The 23,127-nt window shown below is 42.5% G+C and overlaps 1 long non-coding RNA gene across 1 annotated transcript in view; it reads left to right on the top strand.

Moving 5' to 3' along the window:
* Nucleotides 1-12,319: 12,319 nt before the first annotated feature.
* The window catches only part of LOC132252112 (uncharacterized), a 116,567-nt gene continuing 105,759 nt past the window's right edge, over nucleotides 12,320-23,127 (top strand). The window contains exons 1-2 of the long non-coding RNA XR_009463880.1: nucleotides 12,320-12,415; nucleotides 19,931-20,070. This is a non-coding gene — a long non-coding RNA (uncharacterized LOC132252112). The remainder of the gene's footprint in view (nucleotides 12,416-19,930; nucleotides 20,071-23,127) is intronic.

The raw sequence follows: 23,127 nt of genomic DNA, 5'->3' as shown, positions 1-23,127 counted from the left end.
GATCCAGTCTATGGATGATTTTGCATTCTGCAATCTTGCACTCAGGTTAATTTTTAAAGTTTTGCTGCCTAAGAACAAGTACCCTCAGGTTAACAATGGAGTATTCAGAGGTGAAAGTGTTCTGCTAAATGATTGTGCATCTTTCTGGAACTAATGTAAGGTTGGTGTTCTTTCATCCTTAAATATAGAGATTGCACCATCTGTCCAATACAGACAGCAGAAGGGCACTGTAAGCAGGTGATGGCATATATGATGTCAGTAGAGGTGCAGGTGAATCAACGTTGGATGTTTTAATCATGTTATATGGTCCATGGATGGTGTAGTCTGAATAGATGAGAGAATATAGGTTGCATCTGGATCCACTGCAAGGCCTGAAGCCTCGGTGAAAATAGAAATTTGGTAGCTTCTCGCTTGTGATATGCCATTTGTGGTTGTAAAATAGGATAGACTTGTCCTCCATAGCTTCCTTGAAACAGTCATCCTTTCCCAGGAAGCATTAATGATGGCTGCTTGTAGACATTAAAAAAAACAAACAAATCAAAAAGTGCTTTACTGGAAGCAGCAGCACATTACTTCAACGTTGCTCCACAGCATCTGTATAGATCAGGTGCTTCAGTGGGGCTTTTTGGCACTTTTATCTAAAGCTGATTCAATCAGATATTAGATAAAAGCACCAAAAAAGCCCCACTAAAGATCCCAATCTATATGTATGTTGCAGTGAGCTGGGTCCACCTAACACAATGCCTCTATTTGGCATGTGCTGGGCTCAGCATGGGGCCATGTGGAGTTTAAAATGAATGAATGCAGAAGGTGTAATAGCCAACTCTGTAGGGCGCAGGGCAGAGGAGGGTGTAGGAAAGTGGAGGGTTTGGGGGGGGCAGAGGGTTGTCTTTTTGTTTTTAACATCTGCAAGAAGCCAGATTATCCAAGGTGTTCCAGATAAGGGTTTTAGGTAGCAACCAGAAAAATTCTGTTGTCTTTGTCTCAGGGTTGGTATTCTTGCAGGTCTGAGAGAGGTCTCTGAGTCTGGCTTTGTTCATTTGAATGGTTACAGTTTGGGATTTGTATTATAATTGTATGTATCCCTGTTCCAGATCCTTAAAAAGTTTATCCTGGTAAGTGGCATCAAAGCACATGGAGTTGTAAATGTCTAATCATTCTCAAACTCATTTCAAGATAACTTGCATCAGTTGATTCTCAAAATTAATTCTAGTTTACTTAAAATAATAATGCACCTGTTTATTTGTTTAATGTAATATATTTAGCTTTTGTGAATTAGGACACCCAGATCTAGCATTCACTACCTATAGCCTGATTAGTGAAATGTGCAGGTATCTGAGCCCTCATAAGATCAGGGACCTCTCTCTGCTTATGGAAGTTCAGAGACCTATATTGTGACAAGGGAAGCAGGGTTTTTTTGCAGCTCCTGCTCTTCTCATTGCTGTGAACCCCATACAATAGGAAAACATAGTCTGGTAATAAGAAAGTAATTTCCTTCATTGTTGATGTGGCATGGAACATTTTGTCTTAATATAGTTTAACAGTGAGTCTTACCCTAAAAACAACATCATCATTTATCACTATCAGGGTTGTCTGGGCTTTTTCAGAAATCAGCAAAGACATTCACTGCAAAACATTTCTCTTTCTTTTTTCCTGTCAGTTTAGTCTGAAGGTCAATGAAGGTGTTTTGCCTCATTTGACTAATTTGGAACTCACTTGAACATCGCAAGTTCAAAAGTTCAGCTCAAAATTCAAACACTCAATTCTTGTTATTTGAGCCTGTGAAAAAGGAGTGTGGACAGGGGCAAGTGAACAAATCCAATGGAAAAATGGTGTGAATAACCAAGTAGAAAATATAGAGAAGATAAAAAGCAAATGCAACGGGCACATATACATATGCCAGACATCTGCTCCAACATGTGCTAATTAGCACATGTCAGAGCAGACTCGATTAATTGAGTCTGCTGCAGTATGTTAATTAATGCACTCCAGCAGCCTTTGCATCACATGTATTCAAGCAAACCCATGTTTCAAAATGGCGGCAGAGGTGTGAACTAAAGCTCATTCAACATGCAGAGATGCCCAAGGAGACTATATTCGAATAGAATTATACCTAGTGTGACCACAAATCCTGGTTTGGCTGGGGCAGTACTAGATTTTGTAGGCTGGTCCTGGCTACTTGGTAAAAAAAAATAAAACAGAAGTCCTGAAGTTTCAGGGGTGCAGGGCACAGTCCAGTGGGGAGGAGGATCAGCATTGTGCATCAGGCAGGCAAGTGGGGAGGCACTGCATTAGAGGTCTGCAGTAGCACCACTGACTTGGGGCCAGGGCCAGCAGTATCCCAGATTTCTTTAAAACACAATATGGTCACCCTAATTATACCAGGATGGAAATTGACTGAAAAAAGAGGAAAAAACAAACACCTATACAGGAAGATAGTTCTAAATAAAACACAGTTCTAACATTTACCATTACAAGGCCCTACTTCAGTTGCTTATAACTTTCCAAAGTTTTATCCATTTTGGATGAAATTTTACAGGTAGGTTGTTTGCCTCAGGTTGAATACATATACTTACATTTTCAGCACAATGGTTTAGCAATTTTCATAACAGGGTTTGGGAACATAAATTGTTCCACCCATGATGAAACAAAAAACCAAACAACTTGCAACTTTTTTTCTTGACCTTCATTAGAAGCTCTAGCATACCTTTACTCTGGAGCAGTGACTTTAACTTGTACAGTCACCTTAATGTTGAGGAGGCCTCTTTTTTTGTTCTAGCCAAGCTAGAACAAGGTCTAGTCATTTGAAAAATGACAGTGTGCACATAATCAATAGGAACTCATTAAAGTTTGGCAGGTCAGTTCCCCCCCCAAAAAAATACCTGATCTGCACTGAGCATGCTCTAACTTTGGCAAGTCAGTGCTGAATATGATTTTCTGCACAACTGTCATTCACAACTGCTGTGGGTGGCTGTTTTTTCACAACAATGGAGAACTGGGAGACCTTGTGTGCCTGCTGTCCTCTCTACTGGCTTTCACATAGAGCAAAATTCAGCATCTTGACTGAATGCAGAAGGTGTAATAGCCAACTCTGTAGGGGGCAGGGGAGAGGAGGGTGTATGAAAACAAACTTAATGGGGGTATAGAAAGTGAGGAAGACACTGATAACAGGAACCAGAAGTGAACAAAGACAAACCAGGGTCTTCAAAATGACATCCTTACTTCTCCATTCTCAAGCTAAGAGTTGGAAGAACAGGCCTGGAACTTGCTGGTAAAGGAGGTGGCATGGCTCAGACAATGTGCATGGATACCAAAAACCTCTGTGTGAAAAAGACCTAGGAATCAAGTAGGAATTCTGAACTAGACTAAGATACTGGGACTGGATAGGGAAGACTGCAAAGTGAGTAGGATGAGGAGCCATGGAGGCAGGGAAAAAGAGACAGGCTGGAAGGGACTGAGGCAGAAGGTAACAGTTCTGAGCAGGGTGAAAGGGTGGGAAAATGTGACACATTTCCCTCAATATTTTCTCCAGAACATGAAATGGAACCTATGATTTCTTAAGTATCACTATAATTCTTCTGTCAGGAAATACCTGTGATACCTACCAATAAAGCATCTCTCCCAGATTTAGAGTAAATAGGAAAAAAACAAACTTCCAAAAGCCCTCACTTTCAGAACAGCATAGCAAGCAACTAAGGGAGCTGTGGCATCCTTATGTAGGAAATTTCCAAGTTGAAGCTTGCTAGGCATTTGTCTGGAATTGCATAGGTATAGCAAGTCCTGCATTTGTACTGGGTGTTAAACTAGATAACCCTTGATGATTCTTCCAACACTATGATTTTGTCCCCCAATAAGGCTGTTGCCCCATAGAGCATGACAAACTACTACTTACATCAGATACACCCTTAGCTCGTATGTTAGAGGTTTCAGTGGTGGGACTACAAGGTCCAAATCTTCTGAGAACCCAGATGGATAGAAAACCCAAACTAATAATCCAAATCCATAGGATACCATATCATGGAATTTCTGTGATGGGGGTTCAGTTTACCTTTAAAAAAAATGGATATTGCACATATACAGTGAGTTAAAGGAACATATATGCAAAACTACTACATAGTGTATATGTTTATGCATGTATTTTGATAGTATTTATTTGCATTATCCCATAGTATTTTTTTCCAGAGGATCTCTTCTTTATTCCATGATCATAACAGAAAGCAGTCAATTAATGAAGAGTTAGTTACTATTTTAGAAGTTGGGTGCAATTTTTGGAAGTTGGGTGTAATTGCTTGATCTCATTTTGAATCTTGACCTGCATTTTTTATCTCCTGGTCTGTAAGACTCTGTGGGTGTGTCTACATATAGCCATACGGCAATGTTGCTATGGCACCATGCTTTAGTACTTCTTTTTGGAAGTACTAAAGAATGGCAAAATACAGGTGGTTATTGCATCATGAACATGGTTCATGGTTAGATTTTGCTACTATGTCATTGTAGCAGCACACTATACTGAGGGAGTGTGGTGCTATGGAAATTTAGCTTGTGATCACGTGTAGACCAACATGATCACTACATCACCATAGCATGCCATATGGCAACGTAGTGTGTTGCTAGGTTGCCATAGGGCGAGGTGTAGATAGGCCCTATTAAAACCAAGTTTTCTCCATTGTCACATCCCCAACTAACCTAAAATCTTCAGAGAATTGCATTTTGGATAACCCCATTATGATTCTTATTCCTCTCCGGTTTTCATGTCATCAGTAACAAAGGCATTCACAGTTGACTTTAAATCAAACAGCTTTATCCAAACACGGGAAACCAATAAAAAATGTGCAGGAAGGTGCCACTAGTAGTAGGAAATATCATGGCATGAAAACTGACAATTGCTTCAAAGCTGTTTCAAAAGTATTATAAAAATATGCCTTGAGAACTTCCACAGACTTAAAGCCACATTTTTGAAAGCCATAGTTACATGCCATTTTACTAGATGTACCAATATCCAATAGGGTTAAAGTTGCATAGCAACTTTGATGCTAACGCCATTTCTCAGTCTTTACCAAAAATGCAGCCACTTTTCCCAATTTAAATTAGAATTTTCACTGGTTGGTCCCTATCTAAGCACAAGAAGATTTTATCTTTCAGTCTTATTTTTCTTTAGTAATTTTGAGCAAAGCTGATCAGCAGTTGTAACATGAAATGAGTAGGAAAACATACAATTTTACAACTGTTATTTTTACAAAAAATACTAATAATAACAATTTAATATTATTGTTTCCCCAAACAGTTCTGGAACCAAAACAGCTGTGCTTCATCCAAAAGCTAAAATTTTACAACATAACTTCTAGTGAGCGTCAATGCCTTCTATTGTACTGTAGGAAATCCATTTTGATTTGACAGAATGCTAAGCCCTTGAAAAAAAGAGTGGTTTGGAAATACACAGAGTTTCTTTCTAAACTTGTAAAGTGCCCAACTGAGAAAGGATTCACTGTGCGTGAATGTGGAGCTAAGTTATCTGTGTAATGAAAATTCTAATGAAATACATATCTGGGAGTCAGTGCAGATACTTGAGTCTTAGAGAGGGGATTCTGCATACTTCGTTTTCTCTTTGTCCAGGAGAGATTGCTGAAGACCCTATCCAAACCATCCCATACAAACCCTTATCTAACCAATTCCTAAAACTACACAGTCAACCCTGTTGCACACCTGGATTTTCCCCAACTTGTAGTCAAGTGAACTGGTGCAGTTGCACCTCCCTTTGAATCCTGCTCCAGTCAGGCTGCATCCCCACGAGCAGGAATGTGTGCTTCATGGCACCTCAAAGGCTTTTAGGTGCCATAAAATTCACCATGTTCACCATGCTCCATATTTGCAGCACAGTGGCAAAATTAGATATTGGGAACTCTCGGTATCTTTAAAAAAAAAAAAAAAGGTGGGTGGTGCATGTGGCAGCAGCATGTACCACCTGGAAGTGGAGCCTGACTGGCCAGAGCCACAGTATGGCTTCAGACCAGGCTCCTACCCAACCTGGGGCAATTGTCACATACCAGAGCACCATGCAGGGGTGTTTCTGGGGGACAAATAACAACAGCATATATTTATGCCACAGCTAGCTGTCCCCAGGGAAAGGCATGTTCTCGCTTGTGGGGATGAATCCCCGAAGTTTAAAACTAACTGTCTGGGAGAGGCAGTAGTATTTCTATTCAGGCAGCAATGAGGGAGTCAACTGATGCTGTGGATCACTAAAATCTGAATTTTTCAAAACTCTTCCTTTACAGGTGTTAAGAACCCTCTCTTCTTTTTTTCTTCCACTAATCAAGCTAGGCCTTCCTTCTACAATTCTGCTGTCTGTTAGTTATTCTTGGTAATAGTTTGTTTTTGTTAACTTCTATTTTACAGTCCTGAAGATTGTTTTTACTCTGTCCAATAGAGTTATATTTCTTTCTGCATCAATCTTAAACTGAATAGTGCAGCCCTACACCCTAGCATATTAGTAAAGTTTCTGGTTTATTTTTACCTGGAGAAAAATATAGTGTGTTATATGTGATGATGCACCTTACCACGTGTACCCCTCTTTCCAAAATCCTAGATCTCCCCATGACTACAAGTTACCAAAATCACCTTGACCTGCCACAGGTAAAGGAGGAGACAACAGCAATCAGTGTCTCACTACAGCAAGTGTTAATAAAATGCATTTGACAGCTCCAAGGAAGAATTGCATACTTCAGCTACAGAGGAGAACAAAACCACCCACAGTTTATACCAATCTGACCACAAGTTAAAATTCCTTTCCGAACCCAATGTGGCAGTCAGTCTACCCTTCAGTGTAGAGATAAAATAGGCTAACAGGAACTTCCAAGATTTAGTCTCAGCTGGATTATTGTTGGGATCGCCAATCAAAATCCCCAGAGTTGGCTGCAAACAACAACCATTGCAAAAACAAAAAAAAAGAAACATGACACCTGTGGCAACAGGAGGGGGAAAAATAATTCCTGAGTCTACACGGCAAGCAACTAAGCCCAGAAGCATGGAAAAAAGAACAAGAAAACATTAACTGAACCTTCTTCTCCATATCAAGCCAAAAAAAAAAAAGGCCTTTTGCCAACATAGTTTATGGCATTCAAGAACATCAGGTGTCAGGGATAAATTATACTAGCAAAAGCATTGTTTTGTTGGTATAACCTATGCCATACTAGAAAGTATTTGCTGTACTATCTTTATGGGCAAAACTTTTCCAGAATAGAATAGACAGAAGCTAGTTAAAAAGAAATATAGCCTTACTCCAACTGTTAGACTAACTTTGTACATCTATCAGTCTGTCCAGGAACTCAAAGGTAGCAATAGAAACTTTTTCTTTTTAATTTTCTTCAATAACTTCTTTCAGTGTCTTCCTGAAAGATATCTCAGCCAGACATGCATTCACTGTGCTTACTTCATCTATAACCCTTTTCTAAAGGCCAGAGAGTCTGGCATGTTCTGTGCTGAGTCTAAAACAGTGGTTCTCAAGCAGCATGCTATGAGACCCTTTCAAAGGTGCTGCAATATGGGTGCTACAGAGGGTAAGTGAATCTGTTCTGCACATTTCTATTTCCAGGAGGTATGTAAGGAACTGGACTGCAGCAAGAGCAAGTCCTTTGGCCTGCATTAGGGAGCATCCTCTCCAGGTGCTTCCCTGTCTGGCTCTACACATGCCTCTTGGAAACAAGGGTATGCAGGACAGACCCACCCACAGTGGTGTGACAGCAGTGGCGTGGCAGCTGCAGAGACAGCAGGGAACCACTGGATTTATCTCCAGGTTGCCGCACTGTTGCCAGGTGGAATTATCATATCCTGTGCACCTCTGTTTCTAGGAGGTATGTACAGGGCCAGACCAGGAAGTGCCTCCAGCAACAGGTAATGCAAAATCCTGCTTGCTTGTGATAAAGTAGGTAAGCAAAACAGTACAATTGTGATTCTCAGCTGGGATGTTACTAAATTCAGAAAAGTTATGAAGGGGTGCCTTGAGTCCAAGAAGATTGAAACCCACTGATCTAAAGACTCCACTGAAATTATCTCAAATTCATCCTAACCTTCCTTGGAGGCTTTTAAGACCCAGCTAGATAAAGCCCTGGCTGATATGATCTAGCTGGGGATGATCCTGGTTTGAGCAAGGTGCTGGACTAAATGACCTCACCTCCTGAGAAAAATTAGGGTTAGAGGGGACCTATGATTCTATTGTTTTGGACTATTGTATGCATCCTGGTATAAACATAATTCCTTCCTACTTTAATTGATAATAAACTCAAGCCTATAGTGTATCAACTGTGGCATTGGCTGGTAACAGAAAACAAGAGTCCAGAGAAAAGCCATGCGCATGATCAGAGAACAAAAGAATGGGCCTTATGAAGAGAGACTGAGAGCCATGGGACTCTTCTGCCTGGAAATGCACAGGCTCAGGGGTGAACTGGTGGCAGCCTATAAGTACATAAGGAGTGTACATAAGGATCTGGGGGAACACCTGTTCACCAGAGCGCCCCAAGGGATGACAAGGTCCAACAGTCATGAACTCCTCCAAGGCCATTTTAGGCTGGACATAAGGAAAAACTTATTTACTGTCCAAGCCCCCAAGGCCTGAAATAGACTCCCTCCAGAGGTGGTGCAAGCATCTACTCTGGACTCCTTTAAGAAGCATTTGGATGCTTATCTTGCTGGGATCCTTTGTTCCTAGCTGAGTTCCTGCCATTGGGCAGGGGGCTGGACCCAATGATCTTATGAGGTCCCTTCCAGCCCTAATGTCTATAAAATCTATGAATACGGGTGCCTGGGAGAAAATATATCGGTGCTGGTGTTTGGGTACTCCACCCAAGAGAGTATACAAATACCAGCAGAGTGTTCCTATGCCTGAAGAAGGATGTTTGTGCCCAAAAGCTTGTAAAGAACAATGTTTCCAACTATTTAGTTGGATATTACATTTACCCAAAGAACTGTCTCTGACTGTGTCTTTAGACCAAAAACACCCCCATGACATGACACACTTAAGAACAGTACATTTCAAGGAATTGCATTGTTTGAAATTGTTTTTAAGAAAATGATGTAAGGTAAAAATAGAACACTTTACTAAGCACAGGAAAACCAGACAGTGCAAACATGTATGATATATTATTAATAGCAATGAAGAAGCTCATTTCTGAATTTATTTCCCTGCTGCGTGAGTTAATTTTGTATGCATATCCAATATTTATTGTAGTTTGGCAAACTGGAGTAGTTTTCATGTTTTGTTCTTTGCAGTATCAAATATAAATCTAAATATAACAATTTACAAAAAGTCAAATCTTCTCTGAAAAGCTACAGTTTATTTAGGCTTAATATAATTCATGCTGGGACATTCTTTAGGGTATTTTGCTGTACTTCATGCTAGTCCTAATAAGATGAATTGTCTTCACATTATCAGCTTCATTCTTTACAACAAAGAGTAGCATACATAAGATTAAATTAAAAGTGGTACCATAGGTGCTGCAGAATGGAATTACCTTGTTTATTCTGCCACGTATATGTACTTGGAACAAAAATAATGTAAGAAGTCTCCCGAAACTCAAGGATGAATTATTGCTCAAACTCACAATGCATGGATTTTGCATTTTGATATCAATCTTTTGGCAGCATAATTGCTGCAGCTGAGAAAAGTAGGCCCACAGATTTGTTGTTATTCATATGTGTTGACCTTAAATTACCCCTTTTTCCCAGATGACCAGTCACCTCTCAGGTTTTAAATGCTAACTGGCATCATTATATTGACTAGGCTATTGCAAGCCTATTCTGCTTAAATTCAGTGCCATATGCAGTGTGTTGTTACTGTGAGTAGATGCCAAAAAGAAAAATTACAGAATAGAGAGGATCTGCATTTGAAGCAAGGTGGAAAAGAGAGGAACTTGTTATCCTGGAAGCCTCTCTGGCATTGCTTATTTCTTTTCTTCTGAATTTCTCAAATGAAATCAACACAACTATCACAGTGAAATAAGGCTCTCATGTTTTTCTGTACATATTATGTCAATCATGGCACTGAAACACTGGTGGACAAAAGACCATTTTCCTCCAAAGAAGATGCTTAGGCAAGCTTGACCCTCTAGTGGAACACAGACATACTTTAAAAGTTTAGAGAAGAAAAGTGTGGGGGCCGAGGAGGGACCGAGGATTGGGAATCCTCGGGAACGCTAGCTGGGGTTGTGGCTGTGATCCCGTGACAGGCAGATGGGTACTCTCTATCACCGGAGCGGAATTAGGCACAAACGGGACACGTATCAGTTAGAAAAACAGAGATGGCTTTACTTACACTGTAGAGTCGTATACAGCGCAGGCAAGAAGTGACTTCACACTTCAATCATAGTTGCAACAATTCTAATCTCTAGTCACTAATCGAGGAGCTCTTGTAGACCGGGTAGCTCGGGTCTAACTCGAGCATGCAACACGGAGGATACGTCGCAAGGCTTCGACGACGGGGAGTCGTTGGCAGGTGATCAAACTGCCGGAGTTCCACTCCAGGGGGAATCGTGGAGTTCTCCAACTAGGGCTGAAACGCCCCTAACCTTTTATACGGCTAGCGAGCCAATTGCCAGCCGCCATGTGGGAATAATTTAACATTGGCCAATCGTGTTATGCGAATCTGCATATCCTCAGCAGGAACTCTATCCATGCTGGAACTCTTCACCATGCCGAGAATTCCCCTGCCTTACCGTGCCTTGTGCTGGAAAGTTCCACTGTGTCGAGGCACTGATCCAAATCAGCTCTGACATGCCCCCTTGCTGAAGACACAGCTGGGACTTGAAGCACGTGCACGCCGTCCAAATTATCGTTCCTTTCTAAAGATAACTGGCTATATACAAAAGTATACAAAGACAGTAGTTCGTCCTCTATGGATCGAACCAAATAGTAACCAACACACATACACACACACATCAATATATTGGTCACAAAAAGTTCAATCACGAGGAGTTCAATAGGTGTCATGGCGGAGTCACACGTCAGACGACCTCTGCATCTCTCTTTCTCTCTCTGGATCCACTTCTGACACGTATCTCGAACCTCAGGTAAACCTGTAGAAAAAAGAATTCTTAGACACTGTTAATCAACCTATATAACACTATTCATATGGAGAGGTAATCAGATCTCTTCTCTCAGTTCCCCACTCTCCTTCAAGCATGTGACATAGGTGCTCGAACTCGACTCAGCTCCGGACGGCTCTTGCACGCCCGCAGATGCACCGTCACGAATGACGATCCACATACGGACGCTGCGTGGTCTTGTCCTAACACGATGAGGACGTTCCGGAGTCGCCGTCCGGATCCTTCGGACACTGGAAACCCAGCTCATGGGCCAACTGCCATTGACCCTCGTCTCCCAGGATCCGCAGCTGTCGCTTCATGAGTCTGGAGTGGTGTAACAGGAAACCAAACATAATCCTCTCCTCTCTCGTCCTCTGCGGTGGTTGCCACACTCGCTCTGGGTCATTCGAAGTCCCTGTGTCTGACTTCATGAGCGCTTGCAATCGCGGAAGCTGTTGCAGAAGGTTGCAGGCTGGTTGGCCGGCTAACGAGTTGAGGAGGGTTCGAAGGACGGTGGCGTTCCTCCCTCCATACACCTCAACACAAGCCTCTACGCTGTCAAAAGTCACTGGAACAGTTCCAGGGTTTCGTAAGTGGCGATGCGGCCACGGTCTCTGCTGCTGGGTCGGTGTCAGTCCCAGCGCGTGCTCCCTGGGGTTCCAGGAACCGTACGAGCTTCCTATCACTGCCAGTAGGATCTGCTCTGCACTGATCCTCGCCGGATGACCCTCATGCCAGATGTGGGGCTTGTGATCCACTTGACCCGCGATGAGTGCTGGGAGTGGAACAGGCCAGTGAGTATTATACGTTAGCCAATCTATATCGGTGGCGTGTCCTCCACTCCACGAGGATTGTCGAGTGAAAAAACTAGCCTCCTCCAGATCAAGCAGGTTGGATCCAAACTCCACGACCAGACATCCTAACCATACAGCCAAGGTCTCATCAGGCTTGATCCTTGACTCTTTGCACAGTTCCTGTAGCTCAGTCCAGGTTCTAGTGTAATGGGTAGTGTAGATTGTCTCCCTCACTCGGCTGCTTGCTGCTGCAGAACACGTAGCCGCTGTCGAGGCTGCTGCTGCATCCGTGGAGAGGGGCGGATGTCCTCCGCTCACTGCCCCCTCCCTGTGGAAAGGAGGCGGAGCTGCCAGAAGCGACGTCGTGTCGGTGGGCGTGGTCACCGGCCGGGTTTCCGCCGATTCTCCTGAAGCTCCTCCCTTCTCTTCCGGTTCCAGGCAGCTCACTCCTTCCTCGGCGCCATCTTGGAGTGGTGTCGACTCGGGGCTTCTCTCCTCTGCCGCTTCTTGTGCCGCCGGAACGGCCGCGAGCAGTCGGGCTTCCAGGTCTGCATTCTTTCGCAGTAAAGTTGTCACAGCGCGGAACAACACATCCAAAACTCTCTCTTTTTTATCCCTCGGGGCTACACACGTATCCAGCGGGGGGCTGAATCGGTTAGCCGTCGTCGGCTCTTCACCCTCCCGTGCGAGCTGCACGCAGCGAGCCAACTCTCAGCTGAGAGCTGGGCTCACGTCACCCGATCCCCATTTGGCAAGGGATGCGGTGTTTCCTCTCTCCCGGGGCCTGAACAGGATTCTCTCGCTGCCCATCACACACCCGAATGCCTCCCATACTTCCGATGCCTCTTTTCCTTTTTCCTTCAGTGAAAGGTAGCCATCGATAAACCTCTCACCCACTCCGCCCGCGTGGTGATACGTGATGTGGGTGCCTAGTTCCTCGGAGCTGGCCACGTGGAGTCTCCCGCTACACCAGGGGCAACTTCTCACTAGCTCCTGCACCATTAGATCTTCCCCAAATCCTGACTCCGATCCTATTGATCCTAATTCCGATCCTGCTGATCCTGTTCGTGATGCCAGTCTGAACCAGGATCCTGTTCGTGACGCCATGTGGGGGCCAAGGGGGGACCGAGGATCGGGAATCCTCGGGAACGCTAGCTGGGGTTGCAGCTGCGATCCCGTGACGGGCAGATGGGTACTCTCTATCACCGGAGCGGAATTAGGCACAGACGGGACACGTATCAGTTAGAAAAACAGAGATGGCTTTACTTACACTGTAGAGTCGTATACAGCACAGGCAAGAAGTGACTTCACACTTCAATCATAGTTGCAACAATTCTAATCTCTAGTCGCTAATTGAGGAGGTCTTGTAGACCGGGTAGCTCGGGTCTAACTCGGGCATGCAACTCGGAGGATATGTTGTAAGGCTTCGACAACGGGGAATCGTTGGCAGGTGATCAAGCTGCCGGAGTTCCACTCCAGGGGGAATCGTGGAGTTCTCCAACTAGGGCGGAAATGCCCCTAACCTTTTATACTGCTAGCGAGCCAATTGCCAGCCACCACGTGGGAATAATTTAACACTGGCCAATCGTGTTATGCAAATCTGCATATCCTTGGCGGGAACTCTATCCATGCCAGAACTCTTCACCATGCCGAGAATTCTCCTGCCTTACCGTGCCTTGTGCTGGAAAGTTCCACTGTGTCGAGGCACTGATCCAAATCAGCTCTGACAAAAAGGAATATTCACATATTGCAGATAGGTAGGCAACAAAACATATTATGCAGAACTGAGTGACAAGAAGAGAAGTTTACTTTCAGAAATACCATTCCATACCTCTATAAGGAAAAATACGGCATGCACTTACTGGGGCGGGGGTCGGGGCGGGGGGAGGGGTTATTTCTGCCATCACATCAATTATACATGAAAATAACTAATTTAACATCAGCAGAGTTACTCCTGATTGATAATAGGTGATATTAAAATAAAGCATACTGACTGTAGTGTACATGCTAAATGGGGGTTGGGCAATTCTTCCTTTCGGCAGAAGACATATCCTTGGCTTTGTCTAGGAGTATAATGGAAAGAGCCAGAGATTCCTTAACACCTTAGTTACCCTATTCCCCCTTGTATATTGCTGCAACTTAATTAGCCTTTGAAAGAAGTGAGCATCAAGACTAAGAATAATATCACATATATTAAAATATAGCAGTAGTTAATACTACACAGACAGCCTAACTTAGAACATTCAAAATTGCATTTTTGCACTTTACCATATCCAATAGGAAATATAGTGCTTATAAACCACCACCACCCCCCCCCCCAAAAAAAAACAAAAACCCAAAACAAAACGATTCAAGTCTTCAACTTACAAGAAGAAAAGACCTACACACATACACTCAGACATGTATGGTAGTTTTCTACATAAAAAACAAAACATTATTGTAAATAATTCTCTGGAATTGCTTATAATTGCCACTTATGACAATTTTTGTCCTTATTTTCTCTTCAACATATATATTTTTTCTCCCCTTTTTGCCTAACACATATTGATTCTATGTTGTTGCTACCCTCAACACCAAAATTTCAGTCCTTAGCCCTTAATGAATCCTTGTTCCACACTTTAACACAAGCTCAAGTATTCAGTCAAACCTTTTTCCCTTTCATTTCAGTATAAGTGTCCTGTTACCTAGCTCATACTTTCCATTCCTTCCCCACCCCAATTCTATTCCATTTTCAAGCTAGCATCCTGAACTCCTCAATTCTATTTTTCCCCCTTCCCCAATTGGTACTCCCCAATTTTATTCCTCATTCTAATTTTAGCCAATTGTCCTTTAAGTTACTTAGTACTACTGTAAACCTCTTTCCCCAAATCAGTTTAAAGTAATAAGCTCATTAACCAATAAATGGAAACTCCTTTCATTCCCTCTATGTATTTAGGTTTTTTTTATTCTTAATCCCATTCGTTAAATAACAAATGTATTTCCATCTTCCAGTAGGTGACCCATAACCATGTTGGTAAGAGACTGTACTTTACAGTTGACCCAGACACATGATATGGTCAGACTCCAGAACATACATTGCTTTTCATTAAAAAATCCTGGGCTTTTTCCAACAGAATCAATTTTGTGAGAGTTGCTTACCTGAAAGTTCAGTTCAAAAGCCTTTCTTTTCCTTTCTTCTGCAATGAAGCAGCAGCAGCTGCTTCCCTTGCCCTTCAGAATATTCCTTTTTCTCTATCCTCAGGACTCTGGCTTGTGAATTTTGCTTTCTACTTGCTCCTCAGTCTGCCCACTTGCATTTGGGTCTCAGTGGACAAGATGGGGGTCTCTCTCCATTCTTCCCCTTCTCAGCCAATCAGGTAGTTTCACTGTCCTCAGTTCCTGTGTTTCCCTCCAATGATACACTCAGTGGGGACTGAAGAAGCAATTAGATGAGAGACTCAGTAAGGTGATTGTTGAGATAAGAGAAAGGGAATGGGAATGTAAAGCAGCTGGGAAATAATCTGGATTAGTTCTGACATTGCTAAGGAATAACTTGAGGGGCTATTTTTCAGTGTTAGGAAACAAGTAGTGTAATTGATATGTTTGGAGTCTAGACTTGATTGTTTACTGAACTTGACTGTCCTTCTGATTGGTCATTAGTGTGTTTGTTGGTAGGAACTTACACAAGGCTGCATGAAGTCACAGCATCACAGTACTTTTAATTAGTCCACTGCTTAAAACCACTTGGTGGCAGGAATGAGTCACTCATTCAGGTTCTGTGTGTGTGTGTGTGTGTGTGTGTGTGTGTGTGTGTGTGTGTGTGTGTGTGTGTGTGTGGAAAGAGAGAGAGAGGGAGAGAGAGGTTGTGACTTAGCCTTTGTAAGCACATAGTTTGTTAGCGACTGGAGAGATTATGCTTGTGGAAAAATGTAAATTTCATAGACTAGATTTCATAGACATTAGGGGCTGGAACGGACCTTGTGAGATCAAGTCCATCTCCTGCCCACCCCCACCCCCCCATAATCAGGAAGTCAGCTGGGATCAAGTGACCCCAGCAAGAAAAATATCCAAATGTTTTTTTAAAGAGTCCAGAGTATATGCTTGCACCACCTCGGGAGGGAGTCTGTTCCAGACCCTGGACCCTGGACCCTGGATGCTGTAAAGAACGTTTTTCTTATGTCTAGACTAAATCGACCTTCCTGGAGTTCATGGCCATTAGACCTTGTTATCCCTTGGGGAGCTCTGATGTACCCCTCTTATATAATTGTAGGCTGCTACCAAGTCCTCCCTGCGCCTTCTCTTTTCCAGACTGAAGAGTCCCAAGTCCCTCAGCCTCTCCTCCTGCTTTAAAAGATAAAAGAGAAGTTGACATGTATCATCTTTCTGATTTACCACATTGACTGGAATCTAAGATGAGGGTCCATGCCCCACCATCTGCATGGAGGGAAAAGCCCCTCTTCTTAGATCTGAGTACAAAGTGTGTGTGTCGGGGTGGGGGGGAAGGTGGATAAGGAGCAGGCACTTACTCTAGCCCTGATGGAGCTCAAGGCTAGAGTCAGACCCAGAGAGCATCCCTTTCCCCATTGTTTGACCTCTGTAGCTTCTGCCTTGCCCCTGTTACCCAGCCTGCCCAATCAGCAGTGTTACCTCTGCTGTATGGTGTGACAGGGGCTGTGCTTCCATGTGGTGTGCTCCGTGCCCTAGTAGAGAACAGAATCTGAGCAGCATCTGACAGTAAGGGGTGAGGAAGGGGGTAGGGGGAAAGGCAGAGACTGTAGGAAGTGGGGAAGAACAGGTAGAGATTGGCTATAGGGGCAGAAATTGTGGGGAGTTGGGAGGGTGGGGGATGCAAGTGGTGGTGGTGGTGATGAGTACCCCTGAACTTTCACTATGCATTTTCTTCTTCGGGAACAGCTTTGTATGTTTTGAAAAAGTATTTTATCTAACCAAGGGCATAGAGTAGGTTGTTTAGGCTGGGGGAGATTGCTTGTTGCATAGTTGCTGATTGCTGGCCTCGCTAGAAGGAAAAGCTGTATCAACAAAGTTCCGGAGCTGGAAGGGGGGTTACCTGGGGGGGGAGCTGGAGGGGGGGTTACTTGCTGGGCTTGCTATACATTTCATCACATCAGCAAGTTTAACCTGTTACGTAGCTATATAAGGCAGACGCCCACTGGGGTGTATGTGCTTGCTTTGTGAACAATTGCCAAGCACCACTTTCTGCGCAGAAATAAAGATTAAGTTGGATCCTTCAACCCTGTGTGTTTATTGGCACAAGTGTACTGAGCACGAACTCACTGTCCTTTGGGGACAACAGTGGTGCAGGAAGTTTCAGAGGGAAGAAGTGGGGTGGCAGAGAGCAAGGGGGCCATCTGATCCCCCGAGCCACTGTTTTACATGGGGGGTAGAGGGAGGACACAAATTTAAGACAACAGTCCAATAATTAGATTTAATACCTGGAAAAGGAGCGATAGAGAGAGAATTTGTCAAGTTTTTGGAATGTTTGGGGAAAAGTTTTGGAAAGTTTGCGGGAAAGTTCAGAAGACTGAGGTAAGCCTTAAAACAGCAACTATTTGGTTTTGATTAATAGGGTACAATTGACTGAGAATTTAAAGGTTGAAGCTGAGTAAACTCATAAAATGAGAGTTCACTTTCTAAGGCAAGGGAAGTGTGAGAGCAACAGAATAAAAATGCTAAACTTGAGAGAAGCAGAATTCAATAAACTCAGGGAATATTTGGCTGGGTCTCTTGGGATCTGAGGGATATGTGAGCGCAGGAGATTTGCCAGTTACTGAAGGAGACCAGATTAAATACACAACAGAAATCTATCCTAATGTGGAACAACCACAACAACAATGACAACAACACAACAGATATAGAGAGACAATTATGTCCAATTCCCAGAGTGCTTCAAAGACATGAACATCAGAAAGAAGCCATATAAAAATGGAAACAAGGGTATATTATGAAGCATACGTATAAAGGTCATGCAAATACAAAAGCTGAATGTCTGTATCACAAAACAAGTTTAAATTAACAGGAGGCGTAAAAAGCAACAAGAAAATATTCTATAAGTACATTGGAAGTGGAAGGAAAACAATGGTCCATTATTGATTGAGAAATGAAAGCACATAATGGATCTTGTAGAAAATGCTGAATTATTCTTTTTGTTTGTTTGTTTCAATTAAAGTGCAAAAAAAGGCATAGTGCAACCAGCTATTTATGTAAATTAAGTTTAACAGGAAGATGAGGTACAGGCCAGTGTGTGGATAAGAACAGATTAAAGAAATTAAAGAATATTTGTATAAAATAGATATGTCCATTAGGCCTGTGCAAAGTGGCTAGTATTTGCTATGGATTCGGCCGAATCGGGGAAACAGGGATTCGATTGGTGATTTGAATAACTGTCCCGAATCGATTCAGCCAAATCTGATTTGGAGATTCAGCTGCTGCCAAACATCCAAATCATGCAGGCCCCTTCCCCCACCCACTCTCCCAGCCTGGCAATGGCTGCCCTGCCTGCCCCAGCTCCTGGCACTTTGAAAAAAATCCGCTGGACTCACAGGGTGGTGCTGGGCAGGGGGAGGCGATCTCCACTGCTCCCCACTGTCCCATGCTGTGTGGGGGGCTCTGCATGAGCCCCCTGACCCTCCCCTATTGTCCCAGCCCTGCCATGGCTGCCCTGCCTGCCCCAGCCCTGGCCCTTTAGGGAAAAAAATCCAAAAAACCCCCGAACTCACCAGATCCTGCTGGGCAGGGGGCAATCCCCACTGCCCCTCCCTCCCCCACAAATCAGGCCAAATCCTCTCTGAATTGAATCACCACACAAAGCTTTACACAGCCCTAATGTCCATGTGTGATGGACTATGGGTTTTATTGTAATATTATTGGTATAATGCATTTATAATGTAAAAACCTGCATGCTTCAGTTTTCTTTACTAATTTACTTGGAAGAGAGGGGAAGAAAGGATTAAGAGAAAGTGAAACCAGACTTCCTAGTGTCATGACCCAATGATTGTGTGTGCGCTTCGGCACTGCAGGATTATTTCCCGCCACATGGAGCTTTCTTTGCACGGTGCAATTCTCAGCTGCAGAGAGAAAACCCCGGTGCAAAGGAGTTCCAGCCACCCATATGTAAATTTGTTTCCTGCTATTGGCTGTTTCTAAATTATTCCCACGTGGCAGCTAGCGATTGGCTTGCTAGTCATATAAGAGGTTTGAGCAGTTTCCGCCCAAGTTGTAGAGGACTCCACAACCATCTCGTGGGGACTCTGAGCACGCAGCAGAGTAATAGAAACTTTGTGTGTGTCTCAGAGGAGTTTGGCGGCCTGATCAACCACCAACCTCTTCCCGTCTCGTTCGTTAAATTCTTAAGACGTATCTACGATTTTGTGCCATCATCAAGGGTATCCAGACCTCTGTCGTGTTTGTTTTACGGAGCCTAGAAAAGTTCTGTGCGTGTGTCTTCGGTGGAGCCTAGCAAACTCCACTTGTGTTTGTCTGTAACTGCAACTCAAGAAAGTTTTTCCTGCCTGCACCACGACCACCTACGGTGTAAGTAAAACAATCTTTAATTAACCGCTACGAGTCCGTGCCTAATTCTAGTCCATCGTGCCAGAGTCCCCGCCCTACCATTGCGGGCTCCCAGCCACAGCCCGCCGCGTGCCCCCAAAAGCCTCGGACCGCTCCCGGCCCGCACACCTAGCCTACATGGCAGAAGACACATCCATATACATCTTCCCCTCCCCTCCAAATAAGTTAGTAAGGGAAACTGAAGCATTCAGGTTGTTACTGAAAAAAAAGTTTCTGTTTTATGGCTTGGCACTTGAAATATACTATTTCCCCTCTAAATATGTAAAGTTCTTTTGTGTATAATGTGGAAAGATTAGACTGTCTTGTGTATGACCAGGAAAGAATAGGATTTCACCTGAAATAAATATGAAATAGTGAATGGCACTAGGTTTCTTTGGTTTTGGTTAAATAACCATAAGATTATGAGAAGTAGTTCCACAGGTAGCGAGTTCTGCAGAGATTTCAAAAGGTAACATATGACTATGTATTAAAATATGGTCCTTTAATCCCCAGTTGAGACTTCAAGCTTCAGCACTGAAGTAGTATCTTATGAAGTTGCCTGAAGCACAGCCTCAAACAAGAGCAAAGCAGCCACAACTGCTTGAATGAAACCAGGCAGAAACATTGAGAATGAATTAGTACACTGAGTGCAGGTAGGTAACAGATTGAAATGCCAACTGGAAGCCAAAAAGGAGTAAAACTTGACATTGTTTAACCTAAGGAAGGCTCTATTGTATTAATATATTGTTGTAATATGCCCATTTTCTTGTCATACGTGTCTGATTTGTAAGAAAGAAAAAAAAATCCATCACTAATAACAAAACCAATGAACAACCAAGGACAAAAATCAAGATTAAAGAAATAAGGTATTTCTTTTCAGATGAGATCTCCAACCAAGTAAATGTTGTAAATCAAATAGAATGCACTTTCTCTTACTGTCTTTCAATTTTCTTTCATGATGCTCTGAAAGCTATCCTTTTAAATCCCTACTTTAAATGGACATTTTGTGTTAATCCTCTGACTGCACATGCACCTAAATTAGAGGTGTTGTTACATGTCTATTAAAAAGAACTATGCATTACTGCATCAGTGTTTAGTTTTTTTGGTTTGGTTTGGTTTGGTTTGGTTTTGGGCCTGTCTTCTTAATTTAAGATTTGTGCAAGAGTCCAGGCTCCATTTACATACCTAAATTATATTGGTGCTTCCTCTGAAACTTTGTATCGGTTAAGGTTATAAACTAACTTCTTTGAAAAACATGACAATTAGTTTTTGATCTGCATCTCACAAATATTTTGCTGCAAGGGGAGGCAGAGTTTTCTAGTGAGTAAGACATTAGCTGGGGCTCAGGAGACCTGGGTTCATTTTCTGAAAATAATAGTCTGGCAAAGCAAACCAAACTCTGGCATGCATCCACCAATGCATCTCAAGCAAAACCAGGGAAATCATCTTCCCACTTTACTTGGTCTTAGTGGAGTACTGCATCCAGTTTTGGGCCCCCCACTTTGGGGGGGGGAGTGTCGATACGTTCAAGAGAGCACAGAGGAGAGCCACCTGTATGATTAAAGGCCAAGAGAGCAAGACTTATGAAGAGAGACTGAGGGACATGGAGATCTTCAGCCTGAAAAAGAGAAGGCTCAGGGGGAATTAGTGGCTGCCTGTAAATATATAATCAGGGTGCATCAGGATCTGGGAGAACAGTTGTTCACCAAGGCTCACTAAGGGATAACTACTAGGTCTAATGGCCACAAACTTCTAGAAGGCCAATTCAGACTCAATATAAGGAAAAACTTCTTTACAGTCAGAGTATCCAAAGTCTGGAACAGACTCCCCCCAAATGGTGCAAGCACCTACTCTGGACTCATTCAAAAGGCATTTGAATGCTTATCTTGCTGGAATCAATTGATCCCTACAGACTACCTGCCTTGGGCAGGGAAGCTGGACTCAGTGATCTCACGAGGTCCCTTTCAGCCCCTAATGTCTATGAAGTCTATGAAATATAATTCTATCTTTGTATAGTTCCTGTATTCCATCAGTGTTTACCAAATAATAATGAGCGTTTATACACATGATCGCAGAGTGGGGTGCTTTAATTAGAGAGCCACTCTAATTAGAGCATCTGAAGAGTCTCATGGATCAGCATCCCCACACTTCAAAATGATGGCAGGGGTACTATCTAAAGCTTATTTGATTGAATGTATAGACACCCAATAGCTTTAGTTTCACACGAATATGAAACAATAGGCTAGCAGTCTGAAGAGGCACATCATTACACTCTTAGGAATGTGTCTTGGAAATCTATTTCCAAGGCCTGTATCCAAGGACTTCCCTGAGACTAGACTAGCCTAATATATGGATGTGGTGACACATGTCATTGGGAGTAGAAAAGGACATACAGAGAAGAGGTAATAAATCAATTATACAACAGGCACTAAAAGTAGTATTAGATTTGGATTGAATATCCTTCACATCCTATTTAAACATTAAGAATAGGTAGGTTTCTTTTCAGAAACTTTTATATATGGTTTCTTTATTTCTTACGCTTTTTACATTTTGTTTGTCAGAGCCAATTGGCTATAATCACAAACAGTGGCTCCATTTTTGATTAAAACTAAAAGTTTGAAAATATTTCCTTAATTATTAACCTCAACAACAAAAAAATCAACCAACCAACCAACAAACCAACCAACAAACAAAAACTTATTACTTAAGTTTTAATAGATACAAAACTGATGGAATAGATACGGACACCATCAGAAACATGATTTATAAATAATAAAAGGTGAAATATAATTTTGAGAAAAAAAAGCCTCATGTCAAGGACTTTACTTTCACAATAAGAAATTAATGGTAATGGCTTCCTGAAGTTTTAATGAGAAATCACATTAGAGTCCTGGCTTTTGCAAAAATGTGCATGTGCACTTAAGGCTATGCACTATGACTAGTTCAGCTGAATTCACCAGAACAATTAAAGTGAGTAAAGTTAAGTTTATGGGCTAGCCCTTCTCAGGATGAGGACTAAGGTATGATTCTGTCAGCTGAACCTCTTTCTTCTCTGCTTGCCCTCTAACGTGCTAGTGAATGTTTAGAATAACAATAATGTTGAGACTTTGTTAGATTCTGAAAGAGACACTTGAGAGAAAAATACTTTTTCCTTGGGGTTTCCCAGAGAAAAATATAGAAAATAATACCCATATTCAGTTTCTGCTCACACAATCAATATATTCACATTGCATCATGTGACTTTCATTGTTTGCAGTTAAGTTTAAAAATGACACTTTTTCATATTTTTCCTAGAGTCAAAGAAGAAACAATACAATGCACATTACATTAGTTGGATGGTTCCCTCTAATATAGTTCACATTGCCAGTACATGCATATTGTTCAGCCACAGTCTTGTACAAATTCCTATTTTCTTTTTAAAAAAGAAACATAGTCAACTTTGCTTCAGGAGTTAATACTGAAAAAGAAGCCAACTTTCTTATTTTTATAGAAAAGAAGCAGTCTTTGGTATACATGAAGTGCTGTCAATTCAGCACAAACTCACCATATGTATTATATAGCGTGTCAAGTTAGGCTATTTAGTTACCCAAATAAAGTTATGTATCAAATTTCTATTTTGTGGGTGACTATGCAAATAGTGAGATGGGGTTAATTATACTATTCCCTGTGCTAGAGTTCTGAACATGCTCAGGAACAAGTAGCTACTTCCA

The sequence above is a fragment of the Alligator mississippiensis genome, chromosome 1 (genome assembly GCF_030867095.1).
Source record: "Alligator mississippiensis isolate rAllMis1 chromosome 1, rAllMis1, whole genome shotgun sequence".
NCBI lineage: Eukaryota > Metazoa > Chordata > Crocodylia > Alligatoridae > Alligator > Alligator mississippiensis.
Note: the sequence above shows the minus strand (reverse complement) of the source record. Positions and strands in the feature narration are given on the sequence as shown.